The sequence below is a fragment of the Rhinoraja longicauda genome, chromosome 18 (genome assembly GCF_053455715.1).
Source record: "Rhinoraja longicauda isolate Sanriku21f chromosome 18, sRhiLon1.1, whole genome shotgun sequence".
Taxonomy (NCBI): domain Eukaryota; kingdom Metazoa; phylum Chordata; class Chondrichthyes; order Rajiformes; family Arhynchobatidae; genus Rhinoraja; species Rhinoraja longicauda.
In genome coordinates this window covers 6,971,221-6,993,378 of record NC_135970.1, presented here as the reverse complement: position 1 = coordinate 6,993,378, position 22,158 = coordinate 6,971,221, and the positions used below count along the sequence as shown (strand labels likewise).

The 22,158-nt window shown below is 48.2% G+C and overlaps 1 pseudogene across 1 annotated transcript in view; it reads right to left on the bottom strand.

The window, feature by feature from the left end:
- LOC144602462 (protein kinase C and casein kinase II substrate protein 3-like) overlaps positions 1-22,158 on the bottom strand; it is a 49,841-nt pseudogene that overhangs the window by 15,752 nt on the left and 11,931 nt on the right. Inside the window, exons 2-5 of the transcript XR_013548445.1 lie at positions 15,864-15,980; positions 7,700-7,795; positions 6,997-7,153; positions 5,719-5,789 (exon numbers count right to left, since the gene is read on the bottom strand). The product of XR_013548445.1 is annotated as a protein kinase C and casein kinase II substrate protein 3-like (transcript). The remainder of the gene's footprint in view (positions 1-5,718; positions 5,790-6,996; positions 7,154-7,699; positions 7,796-15,863; positions 15,981-22,158) is intronic.

Here is a 22,158-nt window from a genome sequence, read left to right as displayed (position 1 = left end):
AGAGTGTGTTAAAGAAAGGAGATGAGAAGATAAATTAAACGAGAGCAAAAGTGAAAGAAGAGGGAGCAGGCAAAATGAAAGACAGGAGTAAGGCCGGGCCAAGAGGGGTGGGGAGAAGGAAGGCAGGGAGACAGGGGTGGGAGTATGGAGTGGGAAAGGGCCGAATGCGTGGAGCAGATAGGAGAGCAGGATGGAATGGGAAATAGAGGGGATGGAGGAATGAAACAGATACATGGAATGGGTAAAATACAGAAATATCTAGCAGCCTGGGGTTACAAAGTGTAATCGAATAGAAAGTCATGTATCCAAGTACATAGTTATTTATTGTATCCTTGTAGATCTTAGATCTAAATAGATCTTTGTGGAGCAGTACGAGCCAAATCCTGTCAATGAGAACAACCCCATTCTTTGTCAGCTACTTGCCCATTAATTTCAATTTAATCAATCCAAGTGGAGGCGTGGGTTTGTATCCCACTTCTGACACCATGTTGTGGTGACTGTATAATAACAGAAGCCTCACACCTGGATAATGATCCAAAGACTTTATTAACTACACAGCAAGCACGACCTCACGCCTACACGTTCCACTTATACTAACCCGAATCTCACAAGCAGTGGTCACTCAAAAGCTAATGGGGCGTAACTACAAAAGCATGACACATAACATGAGTGACACCATTACACTAATCTACAGTACAGTTCTTGCCCACATCCACTCAGGATGGAAAGCCGGCTTCGGGAAATTATAGCATCTTTATTTTGTTTATTACTATTGAGCTTTTTTCTGACTTCCTACCTCAATCCAAATCTCCTTTAGTTGCAATGTCCAGGTGTTCCTTTACTCAAAATATGGAAATAAAGATGAAAAAGCTCAGAATTTCCTTATTTTCATGGCAACATCACATTTGAACACGGTGGCACAACTGTGGAGCCACTGCCTCACAGTGCCAGAGACCCAGGTTCAATCCTGACTTCAGGGGCTGTCTGCGTGGAGTTTGCAGTTCTCCCTGTGACTGCGTGGGTTTATTCTGGATGCTCCGGTTTCCTCCCGCATTCTAAAGATGCATGGGGTGGCAGGCGAATTCGCTGCAAGTCCCATGTCCTATAAATAGTCCCAGGATGAGAGTGAGTGATAGTGATGGGGGGGGGGGGGGGGGGGGGGGAGTTGTGGCGAGAATACAAACCAGGATTATTGTAAACGGGTGGTTGGCGATCATTGGTTACGCTGTTTTTGATGGCAAGTACATCTCTTACCATTTAGTATGTAAACTGGTCCTGTGTCACATTGATTTCATTCTTGAGTGTCTTCTGCTAGGGTTGCCTATGAACTCCGATGCCCAGTTTATAATGAGCCTTGTGTAAATGCACTGAAGTTAGGCATGCCCAAATCCTTATTCCTTCCCCATTCAAACACTTCACAGAATACCATCAGTTCGCAGACAGTTAGGTTAATCATTAAAATGGGCTTATTACTAAATACTGCTGACTTGCTATCTCTCTCCCGATTCGCATTCCCTTGATCCATCTCATGATATTGTTACTGCAATTCATCATCTCTCCCTCGTTTGAAAGTGAAAGATAGCAAATAACAATTAATTATTTAGCAATCTACTGTATTAAGCAAGAGATTATTTCTTCATCCTGAGACATTGATCCCAAAATAATCCCCAATCTCTCTTCTACTAAGAGCAGCTTGTTATTCCACTCTCCCCCCCACCCCCACACCCCCCCACCCCCACCCCACCCCCTCACCCCCCACCCCCCACCCCCCTCACCCCCACCCCCTCACCCCCACCCCCCCACCCCCCCTGCCCCAGAGTTCCTTCTTCATGCAGCATTCCACCTTCTTGGTCTTGCTGAGTTTGTAGTTTTCACTATGCTTCCTTTGAATTGTCCATGTGGCTCTCTCCCCACCTTGGTCCTAATCTGCCATCACGATACAAGATTCAATCCACCCATCCCGATTTATATTGTTGTTCTCACAGTATGTAACTGGAAATCTTTGCCCATCCCTGTTTGCGCTTCAGTTGATGTGTTTGATCAGCTACTATTTTAAACCATTATCGTCAATGGCATTGACATTGTTTCATTATCGTCGTGTGCAAGTGTTGTGGTATTTAGGTAAATCATACTGCATGAGTACAGTTGGGTAGTGCAAAAGAAAATGGAGAAAATAAATAATTAGTGTTGCAGCTAAAGAGAAAGTGCAGATTACACAAAATGTGTAAGGGCCATATTGAGGTAGATAGGAAGATCATGAATTCATCTTTAGCTTATGGAAGGGCCGTTTGAGTCTGATAACACCGGGGGGAAAAAAGCTTTTCTCAAATCTGACATAGTATTTGCTCTAAAGCTTTTGTATCTTCTGCTCAATGAGAGAGGAGAGAAGTGGACCAACTGGGTGTCAGTGGTCTTTGATTATGTTGGCTGCTTTCCCAAGGTGGCATGAAGTACAGATGGAGATGAGGGGGAGGGGGAATGGACGGGGGGGGGGGGGTGCAGCAAGTGCAGGCTTGTCGCTAGTTGTTGGACTGGGCCACCAACTCTCAGCGATATCATGTGGTCTTGGGAAAACCAGTCAGCAATTCATCCAGTTCGAGAAATTGGGAGAGTCATTGGAGACGTGCTGAATCTCTTTAGCTGTCTGAGGACGAAGAGATGTCGGAAAGCTTTCTTGGCCTCAGCATCAATGTGGTTGGACCAGGACAAATTGTTGGTGATATTTTAGAACCTAAGTACTTGCAGCTCTCGACCATCTCCTCCAGCACCATCGATACCGACCAGGCATGAACTCCACCCTCCCTCCTGAAGTCAATGGCCAGTTCAATTGCTTGACTGATAGAAGTTGTTATCTTGACATCATGCTCCTCATCCCCCTCCCTACTCTGCCTCATTGGTGGTATTTGTGAAAAATAATCACATATAAAGACTATCCCCCAAGCACCCGATCCAGTCGTAAATAGGGCACTTTTCACTCACTACTCAATCTACTCACGAAGCTTTGCAAACTCGCAATGGCATTGAAAGAACTGTTGCTCCACAAACTAGTCAAGAGGCATTTGCTGTTGTTGAGGGGCAGCTGTTGTATACACTAACCAGCCCCCAATAAATTAACGATAGACACAAAATGCTGGAGTAACTCAGCGGGACAGGCAGAATCTCTGAAGAGAAGGAATGGGTGATGTTGAGTCGAGACCCTTCTTAACGCTAATGCTTCTCCTCACCCCAATAAATCATGGTTTCCTCACCCTAGCTACTTCCTCTATAGTGTAGTTGACACTTCTGCCTTGTCTAAGAGATGCTGATATAAACCAGGGGCATAGATTTGAAGTGATTTCTAGAAAGATTAGGAAGAAAGAAAGTTGGAAGTTAGAAGAGTCTAAAATTCATTGCTGAGAGGGATAGAGACAGAATTTCTCATTTAAACATGATTCGAACTATGGAAATTGAAGGATGTGAGGAACTGGAACAGAAGAGGATTTGTGGCTTGGCACAGCTCAGCCATGATTATATTGAACGAGGGCACAGGCTCAAGGGACCAGATGATGTATTTCTGCTATTTTCTTGTGCGATGTAGGTACAATCCAAGTGCTGAAAGGCAGGATTAGGTTGGGTTGTTCCTTCAACCAACATGGTATCGCAGTTTCACATCCTACACACTAGGGACAATTTACATACAATTAACCTACAAAACTGCATCTCTTTGGAATGTGGGGAGAAAACGGGGCACCCGGAGAAAACCCACGCAGTCAATAGACAGTAGATAATAGGTGCAGGAGGAGGCCATTCGGCCCTTCGAGCCAGCACCACCATTCAATGTGATCATGGCTAATCATTCTCAATCAGTACCCCGTTCCTGCCTTCTCCCCATACCCCCTGACTCCGCTATCCTTAAGAGCTCTATCTGGCTCCCTCTTGAATGCATTCAGAGAATTGGCCTCCACTGCCTTCTGAGGCAGAGAATTCCACAGATTTACAACTCTCTGACTGAAAAAGTTTTTCCTCATCTCCGTTCTAAATGGCCTACCCCTTATTCTTAAACTGTGGCCCCTGGTTCTGGACTCCCCCAACATTGGGAACATGTTTCCTGCCTATGACGTGTCCAACCCCTTAATAATCTTATATGTTTCGATAAGATCAGTCACAGGGAGAACGTATAAACTCCGTTTACAGCACCCGTAATCAGGATCAAACCCGGGTCTCTGGCGCTGTAAGGCTGCAACACTACCACTGCGCCACTGTGCCAAGTGTTAAAGTCTTACATGCACACCCCCTGAATAGATGATAATAAAACATTTACCAGATTGTACAGAAAAGCAGCACTTTAAACTTAGGGACAGAAAGCAGATCAGTGCTTCATTGGCGAGAGGGTTTCTTGGAGTGAGGGGGGTGGGGGGGGGGAGATTTAGTTCCCGGCTTGGTTGTAGACCCCTAACATTTTAGAGTGCACAGTAATGATTTAGCTTTTTACTACAGTGGACCGTTTGAAGCTGGTAACTGGCCAGGTGGATAACAGACAGGGAGACTGCTTTACACTACAAAAATATATTAACAGGCTGGTCTGGTGGCATCAAAGTGGGAAATTAAATTCACATTTACCAGATCCTTAAAATGAACTAAACACTGACCAAAAGAGCAGGTCAGAAGCTGGGTGCCCTGTGGTGTATGATTCATCATGTGAAGTCTAAAGCCTGTCCACTCCCTGCAAGGCACAAGGGCTGGACTGTGAACAAAGACCTGCATGGAGGGGATGTGGAGAGGATGTTTCAGCTAGTGGGAGAGTCTAGGACCAGAGATCATGGCCTCGGAATTAAACAACTCTCCTTTAGGAAGGAGAAGAGGAGGAATTTCTTCAGTCAGAGGGTGGTGAATCTGTGGAATTCTTTGCCACAGAAGGCTGTGAAGGCCAAGTCAATGGACATTTTTAAGGCAGAGATAGATTCTTGATTAGTATGGGTGACAGGTGTTATGGGGAGAAGGCAGGAGAATAGGGTTTAGGAGGGAGAGATAGATCAGCCATGATTGAATGGTGGAGTAGACAGGATGGGCCGAATGGCCTAATTTAGTTTCGAGATACAGCGCGGAAACAGGCCCTTTCGGCCCACCGGGTCCGTGCCGCCCAGCGATCCCCGCACATTAACACTATCCTACACACACTAGGGACAATTTACACATTTACCCAGCCAAACCTGTACGTCTTTGGAGTGTGGGAGGACACTGAAGATCTTGGGGAAAACCCACGCAGGTCACGGGGAGAACGTACAAACTCCGTACAGACAGCACCTGTAGTCGGGTACGGACCTGTAGTCCGTACAGACAGCACCTCCACCCGGGATCGAACCCGGGTCTCCAGCGCTGCATTTGCCGTAAGGCAGCAACTCTACTGCTGCGCCACCGTGCCGCCCCAATTCTGCTCCTACCACTTATGAACTCTCCATTTGCCTGGATGAATACAGCTCCAATGCACAAGAATCTCACCACCATTCAGAACTACGTGACTGGTGACCCATTCATTAGTCCACTGTTCGTGGAAGGACCACCAGCTACAAGTTCCTCTACTAAGTCACACACAATCCTGATGTGGAAATATATTGCCTGCCCTTGAAGGTTGCTAGGTGTAAATCCGAGAACTGCCTCACCAGCCGTGCTCCTTCCATGTTGTAAGGAAGGAAAAGCACACCGAGTACTTTCAACTTGCAGTTTCGGAGAGCCACTCACCACCGTCTCAATGGTGCACAGAGATGGATAACAAACGCTGGCTCTGCCAGCAACACCCACGTCCCACAAGTCTTTCAAATAATGCCAGCGTTAAGAAGTAATACATTTGGCTACGGGCAATAAAGAGGGTAAGGAATATAGGATAAATGGCAGAATACTGAGGTGCACAAAAAGGGAGGGAACTTAACCTGCCCAAAATGCCCTCAAGGTAGTGGAACAGGTAGATACGTTGGTTGGAAAGGTTTTTTAGGATGGCTTTCTCTTTAGGCTGAGGTAGGTCAAGTTCAAATTGTGTGTGCAAGCTGTGTGAATCAAATTGTGTGCAGAGGCTATTGGTGGAGATAATTCTGGCCACTGTATGACAGGAAGGATATGGAGCATTGCAGAAGGGGCAGGAGCTTGACCAGAGTGGGGAAGTCAGGCATGCGATTGTTTACTTTGGAACAGAGGAAACATGGGAAAAGGTTGAAATCGTCTGTGTGAGATGTCTGGACTGTGTGGATAAGAAAGTTCCACTTCACTTTGCCAGGTGGCACAGCTTCAAAGGAAATTACTAATGGAGAGGACTACTCATGGAGAAATATTTACAGCAAGTGGGTGGAAGGAGACTGAAACCAGTGCCTGAATGTGCAGTAGAGACAGAAACACACACCACCTTTATCACAGCAATGAGCTCCAACGGCAAAACAGACCCGTCGTGAATGTACACCAGGCTTTTAGTTTTAGAGATATAATAACACGGAAACAGGCCCTTCGGCCCAACGAGTCCCTGCCGACCGACGATCACCCCTACATTAGTTCAATCCTACGCACTAGGTACAATTTATAGAAGCCAATTCATTGACAAATCTCCATGTCTTTGGAACATGGGAGGAAACCGGAGCAAAGCCCATGCGGTCATGGGGAGAATGTGCAAACTCCTTACAGACAGTACCCGTAGTCAGGATCGAACTGGGTCTCAGGCACTGTCAGGCCGCAACTCTACCGCTGCGCCACCGTGCCATCCCCGAGTCGGGTGAAGGTGTTTCAAGGGAGGGAGAGAGAAAGGGGCAGAAGTAAAGCGAGGGAGGGAGAGAGAAGGGGGCATGGGGAGGCAAGGAGTCAGAGAGAAGTGGAAGAAGCCGGCAAAATTCTGATAGGAGCCATCCAGGGGGAAGGGCAAAGGGCAGACAGAGGGAGCAGTGGATCGAGGAAGGGTTGTCAGTGAGTTGGGGAGAGACTGGGGTGGTGCCAGATTAGGGGAGGATGCAGCCAGCAGTCAATTCATGGGTCTCTTACCTTTCTCCACCACGGTCTTCCATTTCTTGGACCAGTTCGTCAGCTGCTGGGCATATTGCTTCTCAATCCTTGCCCTCTCCTGGAAGCAGCTGAGCACCTCGTTGCAGAGACGGTTCCCATCGTCAATCCGCTTCACCGTCCGGCTGTAGTGCCCCGGCTTCAGGGGAAGGTGGGACATAGAGGGTGAAACGCAGGGCCGGGGAGCGCAGATGCTGGGGTAGAGGGGTTGCAAAGGGGAAGCGGAGAACAAAGCCACTGCTGTTCTACAACGCGGGCTCAGGAGCTTTAGCATGAAAGGTGCCCACTGCCCGGGAGGGGGTTATGAGACGGTGGGAGGGAGGAACGGGAAGTGCAGACATCAGAAGACATCAGAGAAGGGGTGGGCAGAGAAAGAACCTGAGATGCAAGAAGAATGGATCAGAATGGGGCATTCCAGTGCTGTGGGGAAATGAAGGAGCAGTCCAGTGTCAGGCCAGTGTGGTGCAAGAGGGGGGCCCTTGGGTTGAGAGGGAGGGGAATAGCCTGAAAGGCCAAGAGGAGGAGAGGCGAGGGGTCGAGAGAGAGATGCTGGGGTGAGAAGGGGATGGGAGGATGTTTGGCTGTTAAGTCTGGGGAGAGGAAATCTGAGGGCTAAATAAAGAGGAGGGGAGGAGCATGGGGGAAGGTCGCAGGTTCGGAGAATTGACCAGAGATCTTCACTCACCTCCCAGAAGCTTTCTCCTGTTCCACCTTCCCTTGCCACTGACATGGCCGCTGTTTCCTTGCAGCACAGAATCTTGGCGGCTTTTTATTTCTGCTGCTGGAGGAGAAATGTCGTGAACTGAGGCACAGTCTCGCAGATGGCATGCAGTGGCAGAGAGGGCACTACCAGTGACCTGCCCGCTGACATGTGGCGAGGAGAATGGCCACCTGTTCAGCAGCCACGGCAACATCCGCATGCCAGCAACTCCAGAGCCGTTCATACAATGCAAAGCACCTTCTCAAATGGAGGAGCAGGCCATATGCTCTATAATACCTTGGAGCAGCCAGCAAGGTTCATTGTAATGCACTAAATCAGAACAGATTTCAGTGACATTGGAGTGATATTTGGTGCAACTCATACCCCACTTACGGCATAGGTGGCCATTCGGCCCACTGGGGCTTTGCTAGCTCTGAGCACTTCCGATTCCCTCATTTATTGCCCCGCTGTAAGACACGTTTGAACATTTTGTGTAGAATATATCTTTACAAAGAAAGTAGGAGCACGAGTAGGCCATTTGGTCCTTGGGCCCTGCTCCACCATTCAACAGTAGCCCTTGCCCGCCTGCTCTCTGTATCCCCCAGCATAAAGACATGCATCTCCTTCCGCCGCCAATATATTTAATGACTTGGCCTCCTGCGCCAGCGGAGGAGAACTTGACAATTTCACTGCCTCTGGAGGAAGATATTTTGCTTCTCAGCAAGATGGAGCTCAGTTAGATTCAGTCAGTTCTCAGCTCAGCTAGATTCTCAGTGATATCTACCAAATCCCGAGGGTGTGCCTCTGGTCCTGGACTTCCCACTGGGAACGTCCTTCCTGCAACTCTTCAATCCTTTTGTCTCACATCTTTTGTTTTTTGATGTCTGGCCTTTGACCAACCATCAGCCCGTCAAAAATTCTGTCCCGCCCCTCCTCTCTTCCAGCTTTCTCCCCACCCCCCACAACCAGTCCAAAGAAGGGCCCCAACCCGAACCTTACCCAAGTTCTCCAGGGATGCTGCCTGGCCTGTTGAGTTGCTCCAGTACTTTGTGCATTGCATATAGGTCTAGCCACCATTACATCAGGTATCCATGGATATACCATGGATATTCATCAGGTATCCGTGTACACTAACCTCATTTTTGGTTGGAGATTTAAAATGTTTTCGGTTGCAAAGTCGGGGCGGATGGGAATGGTGGAGGAACAATGAGAATAAAAGGGATTGGCTGTGGAGTGGAGGGTAGAGGAGATTGAGTGTCACCAGTCACTGTGACACTGGCTGAGAGAGGGCGATGAAGACTAATCAATAACCAAACAGGAGAAAGTAAGGAAATGTGTAAATACCAGCAAAAGAGAAATTAAAGCAAAACTATGAGTGCTGAAAATGTAAACATAAGGGACTGCCTGGTATCTTGAGCAATAAGCTGTTGGAGAAACTCAGAAGGGTCCCGATCTGAAATGTCGCCAGTCCCTTCCCTTCTATGGATGCTGCCTTTTCCTCCAGCAGTTTGTTTTAAGCTGGAAATGCCGTGCGAGAGGCCAGCAGCACTAAAATGTCTGACATTCAGAATGCTGTCATGTGCCATTAGATGGGATGTGGTCCTCCATGCTTCCGCTGACCTTCACTGGAATAAGATCAGGGTTCTTTAAGAATTTGATTCCTGCAACATGCTGCTGGTGGAAGAGACAATAATGGTGTTTAAGAGGCTTTCACATGGGCACTGGGGTGGGTAGGGAACGGAGTGGTATGGACCATGTGAGGCAGATGAGATTAGTTTAGTTTGGCATCACCTACAGCACAGACATTATGGGGTCGTAGAGACCTGGAAACCCCAAGGCATTATGGGGTAAAAGGCCTGTTCGTGTGCTGTACTTTTCTATGTTCCATGTGTGCAATTTTGGACTCCTAATTTGAGGAAGGACATTCTTGCTTTTGAGGGAGTGCAGCGTAGGTTCACCAGTAGTATAATAGGTTCACCAGGTTAATTCCCGGGATGGCGGGATTGACATATGATGAAAGAATGGGTCGGCTGGGCTTGTATTCACTGGAGTTTAGAAGGATGAGAGGGGATCTTATAGAAACATATAACATTCTTAAAGGATTGGACAGGCTAGATGCAGGAAAAATGTTGGGGGAGTCCAGAACCAGCGGTCACAGTTTAAGAATAAGGGGTAGGCCATTTAGGACTGAGATGAAGAAAAACCTCTTCACCCAGAGAGTTGTGAATCTGTTGAATTCTCTGCCACAGAAGGCAGCGGAGGCTAATTCACTGGATGTTTTCAAGAGAGAGTTAGATTTAGCTCTCCGGGCTAAAGGAATATGGGGGAAAAGCAGGAACGGGGTACTGATTTTAGATGATCAGCTATGATCAAAATGAATGGCAATGCTGGCTCGAAGGGGCCGAATGGCCTACTCCTGCACCTATTTTCCTATATTTCTATGTTCCACGTTTCTATGTTACTACATTTACAGAATGATTACAGAGAGTCGATTGGAGCAGGTATGGGTTATGCAACTCTTCAAGCCTGCTCTGCCATTCTATCCTCAGAAGTCATTTTCCAAAGATACACCGCCGGTACGTAGATGTTTTTCCTTTTCTCTGCCTTGAATGGTTGACCCCTTAAGTTTACGCTGTGAGCCTTGGGTCTTAACCATGAGGTAATGTCCTGCTGTGCTCTTTCGGAAGGCTTTTTGTAAGTTGTTTCCTTCCATTCTTCTAAACTTCAAAGAATAGAGGTGAATCCTACACAATATAATCGACCAAATATCCCAGGAACTACTCTGGTGAGTTTTCACTGCACTCCCTCTATATCAAGTACATCCTTTTTTTCAGAGGTCAGGAGACCAAAACTGTACACAATACCCCAGGAAAAGTCTTTTGTATTCAAATTTTCTTGCAATCAAGGCTAACATATCCGTTTTTTTGGAACTTGTGTTAGTTTTTATACAGGTACACACACATCCCTTTGAATATCCTGGTAGCTCTACATTTAAAAAAAAAATTAGCATGGGTACAGAATTGGCTACCTAACAGAAAATCGAGCTGGGATATATGAATCATCTTCATGTTAGTAAGCATAGGGATCAGGAATACAGCTTCAGCTATTTATAACTTACATTATAAACAGTTGTCAGGACGAGTGCATTGTAGCCACATTTGCTCAGATACAGGAATAGAACGGAAAGCAAGTCGTGAGGAGTGTGCAAAGATGTAACGGACAAATGTTCACAGGTACAATGTGGTTACCTACTGGTAGGAAGAGTAGAAAAGCAGAATACTGTTTAAGAAGGGGGGGGGGGATTACAGAGGGTCTTGGGAGCTTTCTAACACATGAAGCGTTTGTTGATTGCAATAACCAAATGCAGAGGTCACAGTCGGAGTGGGATGGAGAGGTTGAGTGGCGGGCAACTAGAAACATTGGGCCAACCTTGTGGACCGAATAACAGTGTTCTGCAAAGCTGTCACCAATCACCATTCGGTTTTACAATATGAATTGGAAGTAGAGGACGTGTACATGATGGTTATTTGGAATGATTCACTGCAGACAGACGAGGGAACTACTCATCCCAGACCAGTGTAACAAGAAAGAAATAATCAACAATCTTGTGTGGGCCTTCAGGGAAGAACAACCACAACTTGATGGAATTTTTCATTACATGGAGAGTGAACTAGTTTCCAGCTGCTCATCATTTTACAGTGGGTTCATACATTGTTTTCAATCTCAGATTAGTTTAGTTTAGTGATACAACGCGGAAACAGGCCCTTCGACCCACCGAGTCCGCACCGATCACCGCACAGTGTTAATCCTTGCACATTAACACTATCCTTCACACACTAGTGACAATTTACACTTATACTAAGTAAATTTACCTACAAACCTGTACGTCTTTGGAGTACGGGAGGAAACCGAAGATCTCGGGGAAAACCCACGCGGTCACGGGGCGAATGTACAAACTCTGTACAGCTGCACAGTGGATAAATCACCTGGTCAAGATTGGATGATTAACCACCTTGGTTAATGAAGAAAGGAAGGAGATTCCATAGGTTCTGGCCACAATCGTCCACAGATTCAGGGGAGGTGCTCAAGGAATTGAAAAGTGCATACAGTACTCATTGCTCAATTTAAGCTGGGTGGTGGGGAAAGTTCTAGAAGCAAGGATTTGGAGCAGAACGTTCATTTGGCAGGACAACCTAGATCGACTGGAGGAAGCCTGCAGAGATTTGTTGAAGGTAAATCATATCTAACTAATTCTATAGTTATTTTTGATGAATATCAGAGAAAGTCAATGGGAGAAAATTGACTTGTGACGTGATATCTATTGGCTTTCAAAAAGTATCTGATAAATTTCACACCTTCGACTCGTCAACAAGATGAAAAGCCACAGAATAAAATGGGTCACAACAGCATGGAAAATTGGCTAAGTAACAGGAAATGGTGTAGATGTGCAAGGTTAATTTTTGGATATCCCTGGGGTTGATATCAGGGCCACTGCTTTTCTTAATATACTGAATGTACAGGGTGCAATTGCAAAGCTCAAAGACACACATGGGCAGTTTGATGCTGTACATATACAGCTAAGCAACTCTTCCTCTGCGCGCACATGTAAATATATATATATATATAAATATATATATGTAAATATAAATATATATATAGGAGTAATTCAGCGGGACAGGTAGCATCTGTGGAGAGAAGGAACGGGTGACGTTTCGGGTCGAGACCCACCTTCAGACGTCCGAAGCAGGTTCTCGACCCGAAACGTCACCCATTCCTTCTCTCCACAGATGCCGTCTGTCCCGCTGAGTTACTCCAGCATTTTGTGTCTATCCTCGGTGTGAACCAGCATCTGCAGTTCCTTCCTACACATAAGTATGTATAGGTGCAGATCTAGCATAGAAACCTGCACAGCCGCAAACAGGCAGCTCCCCCATACACACGATCAAATCTAGCTGTCAGCCCCTGACATTCAATGGCGTTACCGTCACTGAATCTCCCACTGTCACTATTCTGGGAGTTGCCATTGATCAGAAACTGAACCAGTGTTGCCATGTGTAGCAGCATATAATGCTACTATAAGGGCAGGTCAGAGTGTGGGAATCCTGTGGTGTGTAACGCACTTTCCAATTCCCTAAAGCCTGTTCACCATCTATAAGGTTCATGTCAGGAGATAGCTGGGATACTCTCCACTTGCCTGGATGATTGCAGTGTCAACAACTCTCAAGAAGACTGACTGCATTGCAGGACATAACAGCCAGCTTGATGAGCGACCCGTCCACAACCAGACAAGCATTCGACCAGGCACAGTAACATCCAAAGCAACTCACCAAGGCTCCTTGGTCAACACCCTCCAAATCCACCACCTCTGTCAGCCAGAAGGACAGTAAAAATATATAAACATCACCAGCTAGAGGTCACCCTCCAAGCCACACACCCTCCCGATTTGAACATTTATTACAATTCCTCCATTGTCAATGGGTCAAAAACCTGCAACTCCATCACTAACGGGGTGGCACAGTGGCATGGCAGTAGAGTTGCTGCCTTGCAGCGCCAGAGACCCGGGTTCCATCCTGACTACGGGTGCTTGTCAGCGGAGTTTGCACATTCTCCCCGTGACCTGCGTGGGTTTTCTCTGGGTACTCTGGTTTCCTCCCACACTCCAAAGACACACAGGTTTCAAGTCAAGTCAAGTTAGATGTGGCCCTTTTTGCTAAAGGGATCAGGGGATATGGAGAGAAGGCAGGTACAGGCTACTGAGCTGAATGATCAGCCATGATCATATTGAATGGCGGTGCAGGCTCGAAGGGCCGAATGGCCTACTCCTGCACCTATTTTCTATGTTTCTATGTTTCTACAAGATGTGCAGAGAAATGAAAGTGGCAACCTGCGGATTGTGCTAAACTACAAAACAGAATAGAGAAAAAAAAAATGTTTACACAAAAAATAAATTAATACAGTAAATTTAAATGAGTCCCTGGTGATATGAGAGTTAACAGTCCTGATGGCCTCTCTGTTTTCACAGCGTGACAGCGGAGGCGTTTGCCTGACTGTAGCAGCTGGAACAGTCCGTTGCTGGGGTGGTCGGGGTTTGTAGGTTATTTGGCTTCAGTAAAATTGTAAATTGCCCTGAGTGTGTGTAGGATAGTGTTAGTGTGCGGGGATCGCTGGTCGGCACGGGCACGGTGGGCCGAAGGGCCTGTTTTTGCTCTGTATCTCTAAACTAAACTAAAAGCCTTGTGGGTATACTCAATCCTCAAGGACAGCAGCGGCTCAGAAAGCAATTCCCCATCATTTTCTCAAGGGCAATTGGGGATGTACAAGCACACGCATTGACCAGGAGCACGTACACGTGTGTGTGTGTGTGTGTGTGTACACGTCAACAGACACAACCAGCTTCCCCTACACATGCACGCACATCTACCCACTTATATGCAGGCACACTCACAACTGTCAGTGGATAAGGTGACACATAGCCAACTTCCACCGTGCACATACACACCCAGGTAGCCAGCCACCTTCCCCTGTGGGCTCACTGACCCATGCACACAGCCAGCTTCTCCTACACTTCAACACCCACACACATAACTGGGTGCATGTGGGCATACACATAATCTTCCATAAGAGGTGGTGTGCGCACGCCACACACACACACGCGCATACAGCCAGCTCCCCAATACACACATACACCAGCGTGCCGTGCTTGAGCAGATGCATGCCAGCAGCTCTAACTGTGTTCACAGGCACAGGCATGCTTTCCCCACGCACAGACCACTCTCTGTGTACACATAGATGGCAGCCCCAGCCGCTTGCATATGCACACCTGCACACAGTGACATCCAGCTCCCCGTGCACGCACGCATGCCCACACACATGGCCTGTCACCCATGTGAGTACACACAAACACGGGCATAGAATCAATCCCCTACATGCAGGTCCTCTGTGTGCACATACACAGCTAACTCCGTGCATACACACGCTCACACAAACAGCCACCACACCAGGGTCTGCAGGGTCAACTTCCTGTGTGCACACACACAATCAGCTCCCACAATCAGCCAGCTACCCCTGCATGTAGCACGCACATCGGCCCAGATGCATGTGTGCACACATCTACACATGCCCCAGAGCTAGCTCGCCAAGTACATGTATGTAGCCAAGCTCCCTAGGCATACGAGTGCACACACGCAGATCTGGTGCTCACCCACACAGTGCATGAACACGCTCTTACAACTGCTCAACGGACACTATTCTGGCTTCCTAAGTGCGTACACTTAGCCCACACTCTCCCCACATACATGCAAACACACACACACACACACACATGACCAGCTTACCTTGTATGTGCACACAGACAGCATTTTCTGTGCAAACACACAAATCAGACAAGCAGCTCCCCTTACACAGATGGAACCATCTCCCAGAGCATGCATGGACACACACACACACACACACACACACACAGCCCTGTCGGCATGCACATGTGAACACACATACAGACATGTAGAGCTGGCTCCCTACTTGAACACACCGAGCTCACTCCCCATGACCCACAGATCTAGTTCCCAATGCAGAATCCATTCCCCTTCCTGAACCAGGTCCTGTGTGCACATAGGCTGCCAGCTGTGGGCGGACACACATTGACAGGCATGGACCCATCTCTACCCCTACTTACCCCCACTACCTGCACACTCACACACTGCAGAGAGGTTAGTGCAGGTGAACAACGTGAGAAGTGCGAGGGCACCTGTGCAGGGTGGGAATGGGAGAGGGGATGCTGCAGTGTGGTGGGGAGGTGCAGTCTGTACACAGTGAGGGTGGTAGAGGTGGTGTTCCTGCACAGTATAGAGGCGCCATTTATCCTGAATGCAGAGCAAATTGAACCTTCAGGTCACGGCCAGTCCGCGGCCATCGATGAAGCAACATTGCCGACAGGTTTCACTACCACCTTGACAGTAAACAGCCCATGTTGGCAGCCACGGTGAATAGCCCTCTGGCCCCAGTGGAGCTGGAAACACCTGAAGGCAGACTATCCACGAGTCACAAACCGCACCGAGGCAAATGATGGAAACAGCGAGGGGCAGAACAGCTGACAAGAGGGACTAAATCTGACAGCATGGGAGGAGGATGGCAAGGAGATTGGATTACTCACCGGCAACCTCAGGGAGTATTCCACTTTCTACTTCCTCGTCCCGGTGTGCAATGGAGGGAAGTCTTCGTACAGAGAGTGTCGGACCCCACACACTCAGCACAGGGAGGTTGCGAGCACCTGTGTACGAGGCAGGTTGTTATTGCACCGCGTCAACACAGAGATGGTGCCCTGCACCCTGGGACCTGGACCTGCTGGGAATCACATCAAGGACCTCCCACATCCTGGCAAAGCTTCAGTGCAGAGAGCCGTCAAGACACCAGCACTTAGATTTCAACGCCGCAGCAGAGCGATCACGGGGTAGCTCTTCAAAAACGCAGAGGAGACCACTGTCCGGGACCGAGCACAATGTCATGGGTGAAATGTAAATGATACTCTTCCTCCTTCAACACTGCCCAACTAATCTGCAATTCCTTCATCGTCCCCTCACCATATTCCAGAGGGGAATGGGACTGACACCACCAAAGGACCTACAGAGCGCACGGGTATGGGGAAATAGTGCGGTTACCTGCAGCAAGCTCTGTTGTGGAAACAACCTGACCTTCGGAGAACCATAACAAAGATTTGTTTTACATGACTCACACAGGAGAAGCAGCGTTTCAGAGCTACACTGCCCTGGGTGCAGGGATATGTGGCAATAGAGCGGTGCCATGCAGTGAGGGGAAACAGGCCAGTATGGATGGGATAGGCTCCCCACTATCTGCAGCGAGCTGACATTACACCGTGACAACTTCGCCCGAGAGGGAGTGTGCCAACAGGGATGTTTGCTTCAAACACTTTCCACAACAGTAGGACTGCATCAACTCGCTGTCTTGCCTGTTGTCATCTTGGCTACAGGTTTTTATGTAGATCGGACGCCAGACAAAGAACAATCACACACCACCCCATCGGTACATCCGTGGCATCAACAAATGCAATCGGTTACATAGCTGATAAGGATAACTTACAGGAGACTGAAGAAAATCCACACACCCCAGAGTACAGCAGAGGGCTTCTCTCCACTAAGCTCCGTCTCTCTCTGTCAGCCCCGTCTCCAGTAGCCAATGATTGTTATTAATAGGCTCCTTTTCATTTTATTAGCATGCGCCTCTGACAAGTAGATATCACAATCGCATTCCTCGCGTCCCAGCACCAATCCTGCTCTGTCACCCGATCTGGGCCTGTAATAGCCAGCAGCATGTGGGCAGGGCTGGGCTGGGTAGGGCCAGGCAGGCCGAGGAGGAACAAGTCCCTGTAAGGGACGGGCCAACTAATGTCAACACATTTATTTTGAAACCGTGGTATTTCACACAGACTCTGGGTCTCTCCAACCGAGGCCAATAAACAACCACATCGCATCCCAATCACACCCCGAAATATCTTGTAGGAGGAGGGGCGAAAAGGGGCGAAGTCATTTTTACAAAATCAGCCCTGTCCCAGAATACGCATCCATCTGATTGGGGCGGGCATCGGGCCAAGGCTGCTGGGATATTTTCAACAAGGTGCTGACACAGGCGCATGAAGCATTTCACGTGAAAAAGATGTTGCCAGACAAAGCAGAGAGGGCAGACATGGTTCAACACTGGAAGCCCTCGTCTACCCTCATCCTTCATCGCCCTTCTCTCCTCAGAGTGCCACTGTCCAATGGCCCCTTACTAAACTGCTCATCTCTCTTCTCAGCAGTCTGGTGAGAAGGAGAGGGCTAGGGTGCTGGGTAAGGAAAGAATCACAGGTTCAGCGTAACTGGGCACTGGATTGTCCATGCACTGGCATCCTCAGTTTCCCCACACTGAGTAGCCATGGGTGGGGCACTTTGGTGAGGAGGTGTACTTAAAATAGCTGCTCCAGAATCCACATGCCTGTCCTGTGCCAAGTCCTGAGTGACATTAAAAAATAGATGGAGCATCATATTGGATATTCCAAGCGGGTTTTGCACAACAGGCTCCAAGAAACGGCAAACAGCTCCAATGCAAATTCCAACCACAGGCATACCTGACCTACCTTCACCGCAAGGTCATCCTCACTCCCAACTTGCCATCACTCGAGAACTGAACCATCACATCCCACCTGCCATCACTGCACCCCAAAAATGTTCACCACTCCCTCCCAGCATCCCCCTCCCCCTCCCAGCATCCCCCTCCCCCTCCCAGCATCCCCCTCCCAGCATTCCCATCCCCCTCCCAGCACCCCCTCCCAGCACCCCCCTCCCAGCAACCCCCTCCCCCTCCCAGCATCCCCCTCCCAGCAACCCCTCCCAGCACCCCCCTCCCAGCATCCCCCTCCCCCTCCCCCTCCCAGCACCCCCTCCCAGCAACCCCCTCCCGGCACCCCCCTCCCAGCATCCCCCTCCCAGCACCCCCCTCCCAGCACCCCCTCCCAGCACCCCCTCCCAGCATCCCCCTCCCAGCACCCCCCTCCCAGCACCGCCCTCCCAACATCCCCCTCCCAGCACCCCCCTCCCAGCACCGCCCTCCCAACATCCCCCTCCCAGCAACCCCCTCCCCCTCCCAGCATCCCCCTCCCAGCACCCCCCTCCCAGCATCCCCCTCCCAGCATCCCCCTCCCAGCACCGCCCTCCCAACATCCCCCTCCCAGCATCCCCCTCCCAGCACCCCCCTCCCAGCACCCCCCTCCCAGCAACCCCCTCCCAGCAACCCCCTCCCCCTCCCAGCACCCCCCTCCCCCTCCCAGCACCCCCCTCCCCCTCCCAGCACCCCCCTCCCAGCAACCCCCTCCCCCTCCCGGCACCCCCCTCCCGGCATCCCCCTCCCGGCATCCCCCTCCCAGCAACCCCTCCCCCTCCCAGCATCCCCCTCCCAGCATCCCCCTCCCAGCATCCCCCTCCCAGCATCCCCCTCCCAGCACCCCCCTCCCAGCATCCCCCTCCCAGCATCCCCCTCCCAGCAGCCCCCTCCAAACCCAGAGATGTTTTCCCACTCCCAATCTGCCCTTCCCAATCCATCACTCTATGCCTGAATAAACTGGACCTTACATGATGACTTGTGGATGGGTAAATTGAAAAGGGCTCTCACATACCCTACTGTCACAGAAACCTGAGCACTTTCCCCAAGTCTTCTCCCTGTTGAGATCCAAGGAAGGTAAAGATTATATAAAGAGTATTTAAGAACTGAGACCCATTCACACAATGTAAGAGGTGTACCAGCAGCTTTGATCAAAGGGATGAAAGAATCCCACTACATTGATCCCTTACCACCCTGAACATCATATCCGGTAATGAAACCCACACCCAAAAGGAAAAGCAGCTCACATAGATGGGGCCAATGGTATAACTCCGATAAAGAAATTGATTACGGAACTGAGAGGAGAGCAGTGTTAAAGGGTTGTTTATCGGGTTATACACGATGAAACATTGCAATTGGGACTCCTGCTCTTTAGGCTGTATATTGAAAATATGCCCCGAGTCAAGTCAACAATGTATGTGGATGACACAAGAGAATGGAATGTAATTAATACCGAGGATGACAGGGAATGTAGGGGACGTCCAGGAAACAGCCATCCTCAAGGCACTCGCATTCAAATCTGATCAGAGACTCTTATGGTAGAAAGACAGAGAGGTAAGAAGAACCAAATAGTATACGTTTTGCAAAAGCTGCAAGCACAGTAAAAGAGACAACGGCTACGAGTAAATAAATCTTTAATGATTGCATGATGAGAATGCTATGAAAGCAAAAGGCACGGAACACATGAAGCCAGAGGCCATTTAGCCCCTCAAGCCTGTTTTACCACCCCAAATGTGAAATATGTAGGCCGCATTTCCACAAAATATGTGACCTACTTTTGCCACATACTTTTGAAAATTTTCAATGTTCAATCCTCGTTCTTAATTATAGACAAGTAATTACCCAACCACAAGTATTAGACCAATTGTTCAATAATAATCAGTTGTTTTCTTTCTCAGCTTTCATTAAGAGCAACATACTATCTTCCTATCTGAGAGACTGGTTTGTGAATCAAGCAAAGATAATAGGCATGTTTGATGATAAACGTGATTGGGGTTGGAGAAACTGCTTACTGCCACATTACCATTTTATTTACTTATGATAGGCCGGGAAGACGTTTGGTCGAATGCTGTCCCGAGTCAATATTACTTTCCTTTGGATTCTTCAACTCTGCTCAATAATAACATCTTGAGGGAATGTGATCATTCAACGTGCATCATTGTGAACTGCTGGCCACTTCCAACAATCAAGACCTGTTAGGCATTTCCAGTGTTCTCCCTTTGGTTTCAGCATCGCCTCTAACGCATACTACAGTTTTTCCCTGCCCTTCCCCAATCTATACTGCATTTTATCTCTGATCACAATCACAGGCTGCGGCTTGAACAAGTTAGTTGTGTTTTCAGACTCCAATGTGGCATAAAGCTCTTGAAGGCTGGAGGATTATTAATGATATTCAGCAAAGGTCATTATGGGTAAATTAAGTGGCAAGGTTGCCCATCAGCAGTACACACAACTAAACTGTTAATAAGTTCTACATCTAATGCACGCGTTAATAACAGGTTGCCTACTATACTAATTATTTAAGTGAATGACAATTCTCAACAAGAGGAGAATGCCTTCATAACAAGAGGAGTTGAGTATAGGAGCAAAGAGGTCCTTCTGCAGTTGTACAGGGCCCTGGTGAGACCGCACCTGGAGTACTGTGTGCAGTTTTGGTCTCCAAATTTGAGGAAGGATATTCTTGCTATTGAGGGCGTGCAGCGTAGGTTTACTAGGTTAATTCCCGGAATGGCGGGACTATCATATGTTGAAAGATTGGAGCGACTAGGCTTGGAAACACTGGAATTTAGAAGGATGAGAGGAGATCTTATCGAAACGTATAAGATTATTAAGGGGTTGGACACGTTAGAGGCAGGAAACATGTTCCCAATGTTGGGGGAGTCCAGAACAAGGGGCCACAGTTTAAGAATAAGGGGTAGGCCATTTAGAACTGAGATGAGGAAAAACCTTTTCAGTCAGAGAGTTGTGAATCTGTGGAATTCTCTGCCTCAGAAGGCAGTGGAGGCCAATTCTCTGAATGCATTCAAGAGAGAGCTAGATAGAGCTCTTAAGGATAGCGGAGTCAGGGGGTATGGGGAGAAGGCAGGAACGGGGTACTGATTGAGAATGATCAGCCATGTGATCACATTGAATGGTGGTGCTGGCTCGAAGGGCCGAATGGCCTTCTCCTGCACCTATTGTCTATTGTCAATGCAAAATCTATTTTGTTCATTTCCTTCAATGTTGTGGTCCAAGCAAGCATTCTCATGCATCAGGGTATTGCTGAGGATGACAGCAGTTATTTCAGCAGTTGCTTCTTCACTAATATTGATATTGTAAACTGCTTGTTTGAACTGAGGATTATAACTGACATCCTGAATCAGCTTCACCACAGTTGTAACACCCATTAAAGTGAAGTTGCCACCATCCCTAACTTCTCCACCAAGCTGTATCATGCAACTCTGGGTTATATCATGTACACATTTACAATGAACAATCTTGTGAATATTGCACTGCTTTTAGTAATGATAAATTTCCAGTCGATCTTTCACACCGACATTGAGATCAATTACCCTAATACGGACAGAAATAATTCAAAACAGGCTGAAAACACTGAGCAGGTCATGTCTTTCAAGTTGAAGAAGGAGGGGGGGGGGGGGGGGGGGGGGAGGAGAGCATGAAAATTAAGATTAAAAAGTCTTTCTATCGTGGAGTGCGGACCAAAGCTATCAAAAGAACAATTATTTTAAAACAAACAGTTGGAACAGAATTTAGTTTAGATGAGTTTATTGTCAAGTGTACTGAGGCACAGTGAAAAGTTTTTGTTGCTTGCTATCCAGTCAGCGGAAAGACAACACATAATTATGATCGAGCCATTTACAGTGTAAAGATACATGATTGGGGAATAGTGTTTCATGCGCGGTGAAGCCAGCAAAGTCCGAACAAGGATAGCCCGAGGGTCACCAGTGAGGTGGATAGTAGTTCAGCACTGCTCTCTGGTTGTAGCAGGATGATTCGGTTGCCTGATAACAGCTGGGAGGAAACTGTCCCCGAATCTGGAGGTGTGCACCAAAATGGTATCGAAATAATCGGAGCAGAAGAAAATGAAAGGTGTCGCTGGGGACGGAGGGGGTTAATTGAGATTGTTAAACTGAGAGATGTAGCATGCCTAGTCAGAAGATGACATGCATCCTTCCACTCACATTGGACATTGTGGGGCAACATCGGAGACTCAAAGACAAAGAGGTCTCATTGGAAACGTGACGGAGATTTTAAGCGACAGGTGACTTGCAGTAAAGACCAAAGAAGGCAAGACTTCC